Below are 16886 nucleotides of genomic sequence, written 5' to 3'. Positions count from 1 at the left end.
GCATAACTATTCACCCCCCTAAAGTCAATACTTTGTAGTGCCACCTTTTGCGGCTATCATAACTCCAAGTCGCTTTGGATTAATTGTCTCTTGAGCTTGCCACATCTTACCACTGGGATTTTTGCCCATTCCTCCTTGCAAAACTGCTCCAGCTCCTTCAAGTTGGATGGTTTGTGCTTGTTAACAGCAATCTTTAAGTCTGACCACATATTTTCTATTGGATTGGGGTCTGGGTTTTGACTAGGCCATTCCATCACATTTACATGTTTCCCCTTAAACCACCCAAGTGTTGCTTTAGCAGTGTGTTTGGGGTCATTGTCCTGCTGGAAGGTGAACCTCCGTCCTAGCCTCAAGTCACACACAGAGTGGTACAGGTTTTGCTCGAGAATATCCCTGTATTTAGCACCATCCATCTTTCCCTCAACTCTGACCAGTTTCCCAGTCCCGACTGCTGAAAAAAACATCCCCACAGCATGATGCTGCCACCACTATGTTTCACTGTGGGGATGGTGTTCTTTGGATGATGTGATGTGCTGGGTTTGCACCACACATAGCGTTTTCTTTGATGGCCAAAAAGTTTAATTTTAGTCTCATCAGCCCAGAGCCACCTTCCTCCATACATTTTGGGAGTCTCCTGCATGCCTTTTTGCAAACTCAAAACGTGCCATTTTGTTTTTTGCTGAAAGTAAGGGCTTTCTTCTGGCCACTGCCATAAAGGCCAACTCTATGGAGAGTACGGTTTATTGTCGTCCTATGTACAAATACTCCAGTCTCTGCTGTGGAACCCCACAGCTCCTCTAGGGTTACCTTAGGTCTCTGTCCTGCCTCTCTGATTAAGGCCCCCCTTGCCCGGTCCGTGAGTTTTGGTGTGCGGCCGTCTCTTGGCAGGTTTGCTGTTGTTCTTTCCATTTGGTTATGATAGATTTGATGGTGCTCATAGAGATCATCAAAGATTTAGATATTTTTTTATAACCCAACCCTGACTTGTACTTCTCAGCAACATTGTCCCTTACTTGTTTGGAGAGTTCCTTGGTCTTCATGGCAGTATTTGTTTAGTTTTTGGTCAGTGGTGCCACATGATTAGGTGTTGCAGCCTCTGGGGCCTTTCAAAAAGGTTGTGTACATGTAATGACAGATAATATGACACTTAGATTGCACACAGGTGGACATCATTTCACAAATCATGTGACTTCTGAAAGTAATTGGTTGCGCCAGGGGTTGTATCGGGGCACACTGGCAGCATTTGATATGTCACAGTGACTGCGTTTGATGGGGCACAGTGACAGCATTTGATGGCATAGTGGCTGTGTTTGATGGGCACAGTAGCGGCAATTGATGGGCACAGTGGCTGCGTTTGATGGCACAGTGGTGGCAATTGATGGGCACAGTGGCTGCGTTTGATGGTACAGTGGCTGCGATTGATGGTACAGTGAGGCTGCAATTGATGGGCACAGTGGCTGCGTTTGATGGTACAGTGGCAGCAATTGATGGGCACAATGGCTGCGATTGATGGTACAGTGAGGCTGCAATTGATGGGCACAGTGGCTGTGTTTTATGGTACAGTGGCTGCGATTGATGGTACAGTGAGGCAGCAATTGATGGGCACAGTGGTTGTGATTGATGGTAGAGTGAGGCTGCAATTGATGGGCACAGTGGCAGCGTTTGATGGTACAGTGGCTGCGATTGATGCTACAGTGAGGCTGCAATTGATGAGCACAGTGGCTGCGTTTGATGGTACAGTGGCTGTGATTGATGCTACAGTGAGGCTGCAATTGATGGGCACAGTGGCTGCGTTTGATGGCACAGTGGCTGCGATTGATGATACAGTGAGGCTGCAATCAATGGGCACAGTAGCTGCATCTCATGGGCACATTGAGGCTGCAATTGATTGTTTTTTTTTTTCAGAATTTTTCTTGTTTGCGCCCCCCAAAAATTCTGAGCACCAGCTGCCACTGGTTGTGAGCATTTACTACTGGATGGAACTGAATATAAATGTTAGGGTTTTTTCTTTTTGTAAAGTTAACAGAAGCAGGATGTTATCTGAGCCATGATTCATTTCTGCTAGTGACCCAAAAGGTATGACTTTTTTTTCAAATCCAGAAAGAAAAATTAGAACCACTGGCAAAAAAATACTTTACACTGCTCATGTATGACTAAATTTTGCATCATTTAAAGTTGATACCCAGCCTGTATGTTATATTTACAGTAAAGTTTTATGTAGACGAATACAAAGGTAGCACATAAACATACTCCAAAAAAAAAAGCAGCAGTCAGATGTTATGTTCTGCCTTGCATATGAAGTTGCAATAAGAGTACAGGTTTTTACAATCAATTTCTTGTTATAGTATTATTTGTGGAAGAAAATCACATAATTGTTGTCACTGACATCTACACATCAGCTATAGCAGGCTTTAGAAAATGTTCTTTGCAGAACTGGTTAGCGCATTGTCTTTTTAATGCTAATTGAATTTGAAAAAAATCTGTTGTGTTCAATAAGGAAAGCCTATGCGTTTCCATTGTCCAGAAATATGGCTACAAGGTCAATTTTCTAAACAGACATTTTTCATTTACAACCTCAATGGTAGTATTTAACATTTCTGTTCAGATCTAATTATAGTTTTTGTATCACAGCCATTATGCTAATGGTGTTATTCAGTAGTTTGTGAGATTGCATTCATTATCACTGGTGAATTAAGCCTTAATTAAAGAAGTATTCCCATGGGCCTCATTCTGAAGTTAAGTAATTATTCATTTGGTTTTTATTCTAGCAATTAGGTTACATACTGTAGCACACATTATTGAGTTTCAGTACTTCAGTGAATATGGTTAACCCACCATAGTAAATAAATGCGAGTTAGTAATACGAAACAGTTGAACTGATACCCGTAAAGACCTGGACAGAAGCAATGCGATATTATAACAGACCAAAGAGATAAATAACACACGCACAAGGGGAATATCTTTTTAAAAAAACTGCAAAAAAATCCCCCGAAATTTGTTTCTATAGGCACTAACACACACAACATATGAAGAGGGTATATTACAAAAAGACAAAGTTGTTAATCAATTTATAGTGAGGTAAAAACAGTTAAGAACTATATACCAGATGGAAACATTTCCCAGAACTCAACCCTGTTAGCAAGCAAAATAAATCTATTAAAACAAATATTGAATTTTATCAAATGTATAGGTGCTAGTTAATAAAAAGGAGGGACACCAGGGTCATGAACGCTTTGCACAGTGGGTTGACTTTTTTCTCTACAGACATTTCTACATTGTTACTTTTAGAAATTTTAGTTAAGATTGTAGCTAAAACAAACAAAAAACAAAAAAAAACCCAAAGCTCTCGTTTTAAACATAAAAAGTGATTGTGATACTGAACACACTTATATAATGTCCACATCATACTGTAGTAACAAAACTATATCAAATCACAATAAACATGTATAAATATTGAAGCAATCCACATTATCACTGAAATATCTAATGTCTGTGTTTTTCCATATATTTTTTTTTTAAGTCAGATTTTAAGTTTTCAGTTTTATAACATACAAACCTATTATACAAGAAGGATTACACGCAACATTGCCAATACCACAACACAGAACAAAAAAAAACCTTGCCCGCCCCACCCCCACCAGAATTTCGAGCATTAAGCATACATACAAATTGAAAAAAAAAAAGAAAAAAAAGAAAAATAGTTTTCTCTTTTTATTTTGATTTTCCCTTCCCTTTTTCCTTTTCTCCCCTCCTTTCATGCCTACTAAATGTAATGGACTATACATGGGCATTAGGTACCTTTTCGCTAGAAGGTGTGTATATGTATATATACAGTATCTCACAAAAGTGAATACACCCCTCACATTTTTGTAAATATTTTATTATATCTCATCCAAACCTCGTCAACTCTTTTCTACCCTTAATTCCTTACTTCACCCCCCACTGCCCCCACCCACCAACTTGCTTACCACTCAACAAATTGCCAACCACTTCAATAGCAAAATCAACACAATTCGCAAGGTCCAACACCACGCTCAATACTCTCCTCCTTTTGCCCAGTTACCACAGATGAAGTTGACTCCTCTCCATGGCCCACCTCACTACCTGTCCCCTGGACCCTGTCCCGTCTCAATTACTGTGACCACCTTCCCACTCTATCCTCAACTCCTCATCTTCAACCTCTCCCTCTCCTCTGGCACCTTTCCTTCCCCGCTCAAACATGCACTGGTTACCCCCATACTCAAAAAACCCTCACTAGACTCCACCTGTTTGAATAACTTAAGACCCATCTCCCTGCTCCCATTTGCCCCCAAGCTCAACGCCTTGTCCATGATCAAATGAGTCGCTACCTCACGGACAACAACCTTCTCGACCCCCTACAGTCTGGCTTCCACCCACAACATTCTACTGAAACTGCCCTACTAAAACTCACCAATGACCTACTAACTGCTAAAACCAATGGCCACTACTCCATACTGATACTGTTAGACCTCTCTGCTGCCTTTGATACAGTTGACCACCTGCTCCTCCTCAGCAAATTACACTCCATTGACCTCCGTGATTCTGCATTATCCTGGTTCTCCTCCTACCTATCTCAGCGCACTTTCAGTGTCACTTACAACTCCATCTCCTCCACTTCCCTTCCTCTTTCTGTTGGGGTACCCCAAGGCTCCGTCCTTGGGCCTCTCCTATTCTCACTCTATACCTCTTCCCTGGGCCAGTTGATAACCTCCCATGGCTTCCATTACCACCTGTATGCCGATGACACCCAGATCTATCTCTACACTCCTCAACTCACCCCCTCGATCTCCTCACGGATCTCAAACTTACTGAATGACATATCGGTATGGATGTCACACCACTTCCTCAAACTTAATCTTTCTAAAACTGAGCTTGTTATATTTCCTCCTTCACAGTCCCTCCCTGTGACTTCACCATTAATAGCAACAACACAACCATTGGTCCCTTCACACATGCCAGGGTCCTGGGTGTACTCCTTGACTCTGACCTCTCCTTCAGCCCCCATATCCAATCACTGGCTAAATCCTGCCGCCTTAACCTCTGCAACATTTCCGGAATTTGACCCTTCCTAACTAATGACACCACAAAGCAACTTATTCACTCCTTGATTATTGCCCGCCTTGACTACTGCAACTCTCTCCTTAATGACCTACCCTTAAGCAAGCAATCCCCCCTTCAGTCTATTATGAATTTTTGCTGCTAGACTAATACACCTCACTAATCGATCCGTGACTGCTGCACCTCTCTGCCAATCTCTTCACTGGCTTCCCCTACCCCACCGTGTAAAATTCAAAATGCTAACCATAACATACAAGGCCATCCACAACATCGCCCCCAGCTACATCACCAACCTCATCTGCAGATATCGCCCAAATCATCCCCTCCGCTCCTCCCAGGAACTCCTGCTCTCTAGCTCCCTTGTTACCTCCTCCCATGCTCGCCTTCAGGACTTCTCCAGAGCCTGTCCCATGAAATATATGAAATAATATTATATAAAAAGCCTTCAATAATGATGATTCTCGTGAGACGAATTTTGGAAATATTTCTGCTTGAGTCAGCTTAAATCAAAACCGTGTGTTTTATTGTACACACATAAACTTGGAAAATACTTACAAAAATAGTACATTCATATTCAGAATTAGTGTTGTTTCATATATGCAAAAAATGTTCAAATATAGTTCATTTGTTTCAAAGATCTGAAAAAGTCCTTAAAGTCAGAGACATGTGCTTCCTTTGTCATAGCCTATTAAAAATGGCCGATTAACCTCTTGTGTCCTGGCTTGAATAGGTGTATGTCTTGGGAGGAAGATGTGTGAAGAGTGAGATGTGTCTTGAAGCAAGAGCTGTGTGCAAAGAGACACAGGACTGGATTCCTTGTGTCTATATGAACTCAGTCTTTCAAATTCGCGCCCAAACACAAATCCCTCCCATACACTCCCCTTCTCTCCACCTTTAAAAAAGCGGGGGCTAACAAAGATCAACATCTGTTTTTAACTGAACCAAACCTTTTAAACATGAAACCAGATATATGTGAGAGGCTTTCAGCAGATCTCTTAAAACATAAACGCATAAATCAAACAGAGTATCGGTTACATAGGAAAATTCAACCAAAACATATATTATTTACAAAATCCATCAAATTCTGACAGGGTCTTGACCTGCATTTTCAGTCAATGAATGGCCATTTGGGTATCACTAGCTCAAAGTCCTGTCATTCAAACACATATGGAAAATGCATATTCTTTTCAATAAAGCCAATTAAAATTTAGATATTAAGAATATAACATCCCATCCTCTGGAACTCCCTGCCCCAGTATGTCCGATCAGCCCCCAACCTGTCCACCTTTAGGAGATCCCTGAAAACTCATTTTTTCAGGGAAGCCTATCCCACACCCACATAACAACTGTCCCCGAGCCACCCCCATCAAATCATTCTCTGCAGCTATTACCTTATGTGCCACTACCCCCTCCCTTAAGAATGTAAGCACTACAAGCAGGGCCCTCCTGTACCTTTTGTATTGAACTGTACTGTAATTGTGTTGTTTCCCCTATACATTGTAAAGCGCTGCTAATAATAATAATATTATATCTTTTCATGTGGCAACACTGAAGAAATTATACTTTGCTACAATTTAAAGTAGTGAGTATACAGCTGGTATAACGGTGTAAATTTGCTGTCCCCTCAAAGAAATTTGAGTACTGTCCGTGATACTTTTTTTATTTGCACTAACATATCATTTTTTATGGATGAGCTTTTAGGGTGTGTCCCCTTCTTCAAGGTCCAAGGGAACTGCTTGGACCTTGAAGAAGGGGACACACCCTGAAAGCTCGTCCATGAAAAATGATATTTTAGTGCGAATAAAAAAGTATCACGGACAGTACTCAATTTTCCCTGTCACAATTGCACTAATACGGCTACAATCATCTTAAGTATGATGGAAGAGACTATCCCCTCAAAAAAACTCAACACACAGCCATTAATGTCTAAACCACTGGCAACAAAAGTGAGTACACCCCTAAATGAAAATGTCCAAATTGCGCCCAAAGTGTCACTATTTTGTGTGACCACCATTATTTTCCAGCACTGCCTCTGAACTCTTGGGCATGGAGTTCACCAGAGCTTCACAGGTTGCCACTGGAGTCCTCTTCCAGTCCTCCATGATGACATCACGGAGCTGGTGGATGTTAGAGACCTTGCGCTTCTCCACCTTCTGTTTGAGGATGTCCCACAGATGCTCAATAGGATTTAGGTCTGGAAACATGCTTGGCCAGTCCTTCACCTTTACCCTCAGCTTCTTTAGCAAGGCAGTGGTCATCTTGGAGGTGTGTTTAGGGTCATTATCATGTTGGAATACTGGCCTGCGGCCCAGTCTCTGCAGGGAGGGGATCATGTTCTGCTTCAGTATGTCAAAGTAAATTTTGGCATTCATGGTTCACTCAATGAACTGTAGCTCCACAGTGCCAGCAGCACTCATGCAGCCCCAGACCATGACACTCCCACCACCATGCTTGACTGTAAGCTAGACACACTTGACTTTGTATTCCTCACCTGGTTGCCGCCACACACACTTGACACCATCTGAACCAAATAAGTTTATCTTGGTCTCATCAGACCACAGGACATGGTTCTAGTAATTCATGTCCTTAGTAGGGATGAGCCGAACACCCCCCTGTTCGGTTCGCACCAGAACATGCGAACAGGAAAAAAGTTCGTTCGAACATGCGAACACCGTTAAAGTCTATGGGACACGAACATGAATAATCAAAAGTGCTAATTTTAAAGGCTTATATGCAAGTTATTGTCATAAAAAGTGTTTGGGGACCTGGGTCCTGCCCCAGGGGACATGGATCAATGCAAAAAAAAGTTTTAAAAACGGCCGTTTTTTCAGGAGCAGTGATTTTAATAATGCTTAAAGTCAAACAATAAAAGTGTAATATCCCTTTAAATTTCGTACCTGGGGGGTGTCTATAGTGTGCCTGTAAAGGGGCGCATGTTTCCTGTGTTTAGAACAGTCTGACAGCAAAATGACATTTTTAAGGAAAAAACTCATTTAAAACTACCCGCGGCTATTGCATTGCCGACAATACACATAGAAGTTCATTGATAAAAACGGCATGGGAATTCCCCAAAGGGGAACCCCGAACCAAAATTAAAAAAAAAAAATGACGTGGGGGTCCCCCTAAATTCCATACTAGGCCCTTCAGGTCTGGTATGGATATTAAGGGGAACCCAGGCCAAAATTTTTAAAAAAAAAATGACGTGGGGTTCCCCCTAAATTCCATACCAGACCCTTCAGGTCTGGTATGGATTTTAAGGGGAACCCCGCGCCAAAAAAAAAAAAAAAAACGGCGTGGGGTCCCCCCAAAAATCCATACCAGACCCTTATCCGAGCACGCAACCTGGCAGGCCGCAGGAAAAGAGGGGGGGACAAGAGTGCGGCCCCCCTCCCTCCTGAACCGTACCAGGCCACATGCCCTCAACATTGGGAGGGTGCTTTGGGGTAGCCCCCCAAAACACCTTGTCCCCATGTTGATGAGGACAAGGGCCTCATCCCCACAACCCTGGCCGGTGGTTGTGGGGGTCTGCGGGCGGGGGGCTTATCGGAATCTGGAAGCCCCCTTTAACAAGGTGACCCCCAGATCCCGGCCCCCCCCCTGTGTGAAATGGTAAGGGGGTACATAAGTACCCCTACCATTTCACGAAAAAAGTGTCAAAAATGTTAAAAATGACAAGAGACAGTTTTTGACAATTCCTTTATTTAAATGCTTCTTCTTTCTTCTATCTTGCTTCATCTTCTGGTTCTTCTGGCTCTTCTGGTTCTTCTGGTTCTTCCTCCGGCGTTCTCGTCCAGCATCTCCTCCGCGGCGTCTTCTGTCTTCTTCTCCTCGGGCCGCTCCGCACCCATGGCATGGGGGGGAGGCTCCCGCTCTTCTCTTCTTCTTTTCTTCTTTTCTTCTTTTCTTCTCTTCTTCTTCATTTTCTTCTCCGGGCCGCTCCGCAATCCATGCTGACATGGAGGGAGGCTCCCGCTGCGTGACGGCGCTCCTCGTCTGACAGTTCTTAAATAACGGGGGGGGCGGCCCCCCCGTTATTTAAGAACTGTCAGACGAGGAGCGCCGTCACACAGCGGGAGCCTCCCTCCATGTCAGCATGGATTGCGGAGCGGCCCGGAGAAGAAAATGAAGAAGAAGAGAAGAAGAGAAGAAAAGAAGAAAAGAAGAAAAGAAGAAGAGAAGAAGAGAAGAGCGGGAGCCTCCCCCCCATGCCATGGGTGCGGAGCGGCCCGAGGAGAAGAAGACAGAAGACGCCGCGGAGGAGATGCTGGACGAGAACGCCGGAGGAAGAACCAGAAGAACCAGAAGAGCCAGAAGAACCAGAAGATGAAGCAAGATAGAAGAAAGAAGAAGCATTTAAATAAAGGAATTGTCAAAAACTGTCTCTTGTCATTTTTAACATTTTTGACACTTTTTTCGTGAAATGGTAGGGGTACTTATGTACCCCCTTACCATTTCACACAGGGGGGGGGGCCGGGATCTGGGGGTCACCTTGTTAAAGGGGGCTTCCAGATTCCGATAAGCCCCCCGCCCGCAGACCCCCACAACCACCGGCCAGGGTTGTGGGGATGAGGCCCTTGTCCTCATCAACATGGGGACAAGGTGTTTTGGGGGGCTACCCCAAAGCACCCTCCCAATGTTGAGGGCATGTGGCCTGGTACGGTTCAGGAGGGAGGGGGGGCCGCACTCTCGTCCCCCCCTCTTTTCCTGCGGCCTGCCAGGTTGCGTGCTCGGATAAGGGTCTGGTATGGATTTTTGGGAGGACCCCACGCCGTTTTTTTTTTTTTTTTTTGGCGCGGGGTTCCCCTTAAAATCCATACCAGACCTGAAGGGTCTGGTATGGAATTTAGGGGGAACCCCACGTCATTTTTTTTTTTTTAATTTTGGCCGGGGTTCCCCTTAATATCCATACCAGACCTGAAGGGCCTGGTATGGAATTTAGGGGGACCCCCACTTCATTTTTTTTTTTTAATTTTGGTTCGGGGTTCCCCTTTGGGGAATTCCCATGCCGTTTTTATCAATGAACTTCTATGTGTATTGTCGGCAATGCAATAGCCGCGGGTAGTTTTAAATGAGTTTTTTCCTTAAAAATGTCATTTTGCTGTCAGACTGTTCTAAACACAGGAAACATGCGCCCCTTTACAGGCACACTATAGACACCCCCCAGGTACGAAATTTAAAGGGATATTACACTTTTATTGATTGACTTTAAGTATTATTAAAATCACTGCTCCTGAAAAAACGACCGTTTTTAAAACTTTTTTTTGCATTGATCCATGTCCCCTGGGGCAGGACCCAGGTCCCCAAACACTTTTTATGACAATAACTTGCATATTAGCCTTTAAAATTAGCACTTTTGATTTCTCCCATAGACTTTTAAAGGGTGTTCCGCGGCATTCGAATTTGCCGCGAACACCCCAAATTGTTCGCTGTTCGGTGAACTTGCGAACAGCCAATGTTCGAGTCGAACATGAGTTCGACTCGAACTCGAAGCTCATCCCTAGTCCTTAGTCTGCTTGTCTTCAGCAAACTGTTTGCGGGCTTTCTTGTGCATCATCTTTAGAAGAGGCTTCCTTCTGGGACGATAGCCATGCAAACCAATTTGATGCAGTGTGTGGCATATGGTCTGAGCACTGACAGGCTAACCCCCCACCCCTTAAACTTATGCAGCAATGCTGGCCACACTCATACATCTATTTTCCAAAGACAACCTCCGGATATGAAGCTGAGCATGTGCACTCAACTTCTTTGGTCGACCATGGTGAGGCCTGTTCTGTTAAACTGTTGTATGGTCGTGGCCACCGTGCTGCAGCTCAGTTTTAGGACCTTGGCAATCTTCTTATAGCCTAGGCCATTTTTATGTAGAGCAACAATTCTTTTTTTTTTTAAGTTATTTGTCATGGGGTGCCATGTTGAACCTCCAGTGACCAGTATGAGAGAGTGAGAGCGATAACAACAAATTTAACACACCTGCTACCCATTCACACCTGAGACTTTGTAACACTAACTACTCTTAACACCATATATGAAAAAAATGCGCAGCGCCTAGGGGTGTAACTGAATAACTGTAAATCTAAGTACAAATCATAGATAATAAAGCGTGCAAATCAAATAGAGCCTAAAGCTCTGATCACTTACTAAGATCACCTGCTGTGTGAATCCTAAAGCTCTGATCACTTACTAAGATCACCTGCTGTGTGAATCCTATGACCAAACACACTAAAAAATATCTAGTGCAATAAATCACAAAGTGCAATGTGCATAGAAAAACGTAATAAGAAAAATATACAATCCACAGTGATTAAAATATAATCATTCCTAATAAGGTGTATATGCTAAAAAATGTTACACATATGTAGATCCACTGTGATTAAATTGAAAAAGAAAAAAATTTAATAAAACAATATATATATTCGTAAAACACAAACAGAGTAAATCAATCACATGCGTGGGCGAATTGAAACTATAATCGCCCTAATAAAGGTGTTCAAATCACATCCGTGAAAAAATCTTCCAATCCAGTAACATAAAGTGACCAAGTTCAAATAAAAGTCAGTGTAATGGTGATGGTTCAAAGAAAAAGTTCCAGTTTTGAATCAAACGTGCCCAAAGAAAAACATGCTGTGAAGTGCCTTGGTGACCCCCAATGTGATTGCGCTCACCTTGGAGCGTGTGACACAGGTTTTAATTGTGTCAATACACGCTTTTGGAGCCACCCCTGGGCTCAGTATTAGGTACAGCTGATTCCCACACTGGATTCTTTATGGCTCCACTCACATCAGACCATATAAAAGAAAAAGGCTAATATAGTATAATACCGTAGGATACTTTTATTAAAATCACATCCAATCCCCACATGGGGTACTCACATTTATAAGGTGCTCATGTGCACCAAACATAACATAGGAAAAAACGGCTATCCCCCTGATGAAGACACGTGACTCCCTGTGTCGAAGACGCGTAGGGGAGGGGCCAGGACGGAGCGATCAGCACAGAGCTGGGTTGTGGAGCTCTCACACCCCGCAGCACGCCGCACAGCCGTTTTTTCCTATGTTATGTTTGGTGCACATGAGCACCTTATAAATGTGAGTACCCCATGTGGGGATTGGATGTGATTTTAATAAAAGTATCCTACGGTATTATACTATATTAGCCTTTTTCTTTTATATGGTCTGATGTGAGTGGAGCCATAAAGAATCCAGTGTGGGAATCAGCTGTACCTAATACTGAGCCCAGGGGTGGCTCCAAAAGCGTGTATTGACACAATTAAAACCTGTGTCACACACTCCAAGGTGAGCGCAATCACATTGGGGGTCACCAAGGCACTTCACAGCATGTTTTTCTTTGGGCACGTTTGATTCAAAACTGGAACTTTTTCTTTGAACCATCACCATTACACTGACTTTTATTTGAACTTGGTCACTTTATGTTACTGGATTGGAAGATTTTTTCACGGATGTGATTTGAACACCTTTATTAGGGCGATTATAGTTTCAATTCGCCCATGCATGTGATTGATTTACTCTGTTTGTGTTTTACGAATATATATATTGTTTTATTTAATTTTTTTCTTTTTCATTTTAATCACAGTGGATCTACATATGTGTAACATTTTTTAGCATATACACCTTATTAGGAATGATTATATTTTAATCACTGTGGATTGTATATTTATTTTATTACGTTTTTCTATGCACATTGCACTTTGTGATTTATTGCACTAGATATTTTTTAGTGTGTTTGGTCATAGGATTCACACAGCAGGTGATCTTAGTAAGTGATCAGAGCTTTAGGATTCACACAGCAGGTGATCTTAGTAAGTGATCAGAGCTTTAGGCTCTATTTGATTTGCACGCTTTATTATCTATGATTTGTACTTAGATTTACAGTTATTCAGTTACACCCCTAGGCGCGGCGCATTTTTTTCATATATCATTTATCGCACGGTCATGAATACGTGATCTGCGCCTGCAGCCGGGTAGCTGTTTGGTTGAATTTCCATTAAGGCACTGGATAATTGTGGCTCGCAAGATTTTTTTCCATAATTTACTCTTAACACCAGTGAGGGAAAATGGCTAATTGTGCCTAATTTGGACATTTTCACTTAGGGGTGTACTAACTTTGTTGCCAGCGGTTTATACAATAATGGCTGTATGTTGAGTTATTTTGAGGAGGCAGCAAATTTACACTGTTATACAAGCTGTACACTCTCTACTTTACATTGTAGCAAAGTGTTTTTTTCTTCAGTGTTGTCACATGAAAAGATATAGTAAAATATTTACAAAAATGTGAGGGGTGTACTCACTTTTGTGAGATACTGTATATACAACCGCACATACACAACAATACTTATGGTGCGGGATTGGCCTATACCAATACCGGGGACATAGCCTTGAGCCATTGTGACCAGATAGCATCAAACTTCCTCATTGAATTCCTTAAAAAATATGTACTGTATTTATCGGCGTATAACACGCGCCGGCGTATAACACGCACCCCAAGTTTAGGAGGGAATTTTAAGGAAAAAAACTTTTAGGAGGGAAGTTTAAGGAAAAAAAACTTACATTTAAATGCCCATCAATGCAGCCTCATCAGTGTTCATCTGCAGCCTTTCCCCAGTGTCCAGTGCAGCCTTGTCAGTGCAGCTTTGCCCCAGTGCAGCCTTGTCCCCAGTGCAGCTTTGCCCCAGTGCAGCCTTGTCCCCAGTGCAGCTTTGCCCCAGTGCAGCTTTGCCCCAGTGCAGCCTTGTCCCCAGTGCAGCTTTGCCCCAGTGCAGCCTTGTCCCCAGTGCAGCCTTGTCCCCAGTGCAGCTTTGCCCCAGTGCAGCCTTGTCCCCAGTGCAGCTTTGCCCCAGTTCAGCTTTGCCCCAGTGCAGCCTTGTCCCCAGTGGTCCGTGCAGCCTTGTCGCCGCCGACATACAAACGTTTAGTTTGTATTTTTAAACATGGCGCCGTGGAGTTCGGAGGGACTCGGGGGCGCTGGTTCAGCTGAACGAGCGCCGCCGAGGACACAGTGACTGGGCGGAGCCGAGATACACATATCCGAGGGTTCTCGGCTATTCTCGGCGCCGTTCACAGTCACGCCCAGTCCCTATGATGGACATAACAGAGGTCCAATGGCGGGACTGGGCGTGACTGTGAACGGCGCCGAGAAAAGCCGAGAACCCTCGGATATGTGTATCTCGGCTCTGCCCAGTCACTGTGTCCTCGGCGGCGCTCGTTCAGCTGAACGAGCGCCCCCGAGTCCCTCCGAACTCCGCGGCGCCATGTTTAAAAATACAAGCTATGTGAATGTCGGCGGCGATCGCGGCGATCGCTCCGACAGATCACAAAATAGCGGGGATCGGCGTATAACACGCACCCACGATTTTCCCCTTATTTTAAGGGGAAAAAAGTGCGTGTTATACGCCGATAAATACGGTATGTTTTTGGAAAGCAATAATTCTATTGAGATCAAAGATCCAGTCTGATAAAGTAAGAGAATGTGGTGTGGTCCACTTAAGGGCGATCTGCCTACAGGCCACAAACAGAGCATGTAGTAAAATAGTAAATAGTATTTACGATAGGGGGTCGTGTAAACAAGAGAATCAGGATAGCCCAATAGGCATGTGAGTGGTTCAATATGAATATTTACATCTAATAGGCCATTAAGTTTACCAACCACCTCCGCACAATATCTCTGGAGTTTGAGGCACCGCCACAAAAGATGTATTAGAGTACCTGGGTTGCCACACCTGGCACAGGTTGAAATGGATCTTAAGCCTATGGCATGCAGAAATTTGGGGGTTCTATATACTCTATGAAGGATGAAGATCTGAGTCAATCTGTGTGATAGAGAGAGAGAGCAACGAGAGGGAGAGACCGAAAAATGTCCTCCCAAACCTCCTTTGGGATAGGACCAATATATCCTGTTCCCACCCTGCCCTGGAGTGAATAGGAAAATTAATAAAAACCTGTCTAGCAGTGTCCTATGTGTCACGGAAGTAAGTCCCTTAGTTGACCTCGCTTGTAATATTCTATCCAGAACAAGGGTGGAAGGAAAAAACACCATATTCCATATACAGTAAAAACAGTTGTAAAGTTGTTTTTACTTTGCGCATGGCAGTTCTTCAGCACTATCTGCATGCATTCCAGATGAAGAAGTTTTCTATGAATTCACTATGGATAAAGTGATATCCAACTCGATGTTTTTTAAGCACTTTCAGCAGCTGATTTAATCACTTACTGGGTATGCAGCTTCTTTATCTTTTAATCAATGCCTATGTTCCTGTTTGAACTGGTGCCATGATCACTGCCCCAGGTTCCTTTCTCTTGCAGCATCCTATGGAGTATCCCTTGCATGCAGAGACTAGAGTTGTGTCTCCTCATGCCCCGTATACACGGTCGGATTTTCCGATGGAAAATGTCCGATCGGAGCATGTTGTCGGACATTCCGACCGTGTGTGGGCTCCATCAGACATTTTCCATTGGATTTTCCGACACACAAAGTTTGAGAGCAGGCTATAAAATTTTCCGTCAACAAAATCCGATCGCGTCAATTCCGAACGTGTGTGGCCTTTTCCGACGCACAAAGTGCCACGCATGCTCAGAAGAAATTCCGAGACGGAACAGCTCGGTCTGGTAAACTTAGCGTTCGCAATGGATACAACACTTTCGTCACGGTGCAATGTTAAAAATGGTTTAATACAGCGCACTCTCTTCTTCTTTATAATGTGAGAAGAATGAAGTAGTTTTGCTGCTCATATTCACACAGACTTCTCACAAACGTATTTCTTTATTATTTATCGGGATTCCCTTAATATATTTTGATTTGTCACATCTGACACCATTTTTTTGTGTTGGAATTTTTTTTTTCTGGTTTTAAGGCAGATTATTTTTTTTTGGTTTGTCTTTTTTTCAAGGCTGATCTTTGTTTTATTGTATTTTTATTTTTACTCCAGAATATTTTTGTGTGTGTTTTGTGTGTCAAGTTACCACAACACCATTGATATGTTGTTATATTTAATCTGTAGGAGATTGTTTGGTGTTGTTGTCTCTACTTTCGAAATGTACCTGAATCCTCACCAACAAACTGTCCTTTTTGAAGGAAAACACATATAGGAGAGTATAATTTTCCCAAAAAAATCATTTATTAAGGGCTCACAACTAAACAAAGAGGGAGGCAACGCTGGAGAAACAGCAGAAATGGGTGAAGCCTTGGACCCCCAGGGCACACATTAACAATTTTCAAGCAAAATTGGTGGCCTGAGGAGTCCTTATCTAATGGAGTGCAGTCTAGTTCCAGAAGTCCCAGAGATCCGGAAAGCAGCAGATGACATCTGTGTCCCCAGGCTGTGGTCATACAAGAGACTGCAGCTTTTGTCAGACCAGACTGAACCCAGGGCCATCACTCTCTGGTCTTCTTTCCACGCTTCCTTCCACGCTGTGGCTGTGGTGGTGGAGTTGTGGCAGCAGGAGGAGGAGGAGGAGGAGGATGGTCCAACTCAATCACGTCAGTCTTGGGTGTGATTTCGCCACTCACCCCCTTAGTTAGGACTTTATAAATAAGTTGCTCACACATGAGGCGTTGACCCTCCTGCATGCCCTGCAGTTTTGTGGCAGCCATGCAGGCAAAGGCCTCTTCAGGAGTGGGTAAGGCTTTGAGGGATGCAGAAGCCTCCTGAATAAGCCTGAGTGCAGAATCCTGCACGTGACTCCCCTTCCTGGGTCTTTTGCATGGAAGGCAGAGAGGAGGAACCTGCGATTCTGTCAGGCTGCGACTTGTCCAAGGCTTCTCCTGACTGCCACTTAGCCCCGCCTCCTCCTGGCTGC

This window comes from Aquarana catesbeiana, linkage group LG01, assembly GCF_042186555.1.
Source record: "Aquarana catesbeiana isolate 2022-GZ linkage group LG01, ASM4218655v1, whole genome shotgun sequence".
Classification (NCBI taxonomy): domain Eukaryota; kingdom Metazoa; phylum Chordata; class Amphibia; order Anura; family Ranidae; genus Aquarana; species Aquarana catesbeiana.
The sequence above is the reverse complement of the archived record's forward strand: the minus strand, read 5'-3'. Positions refer to the sequence as shown.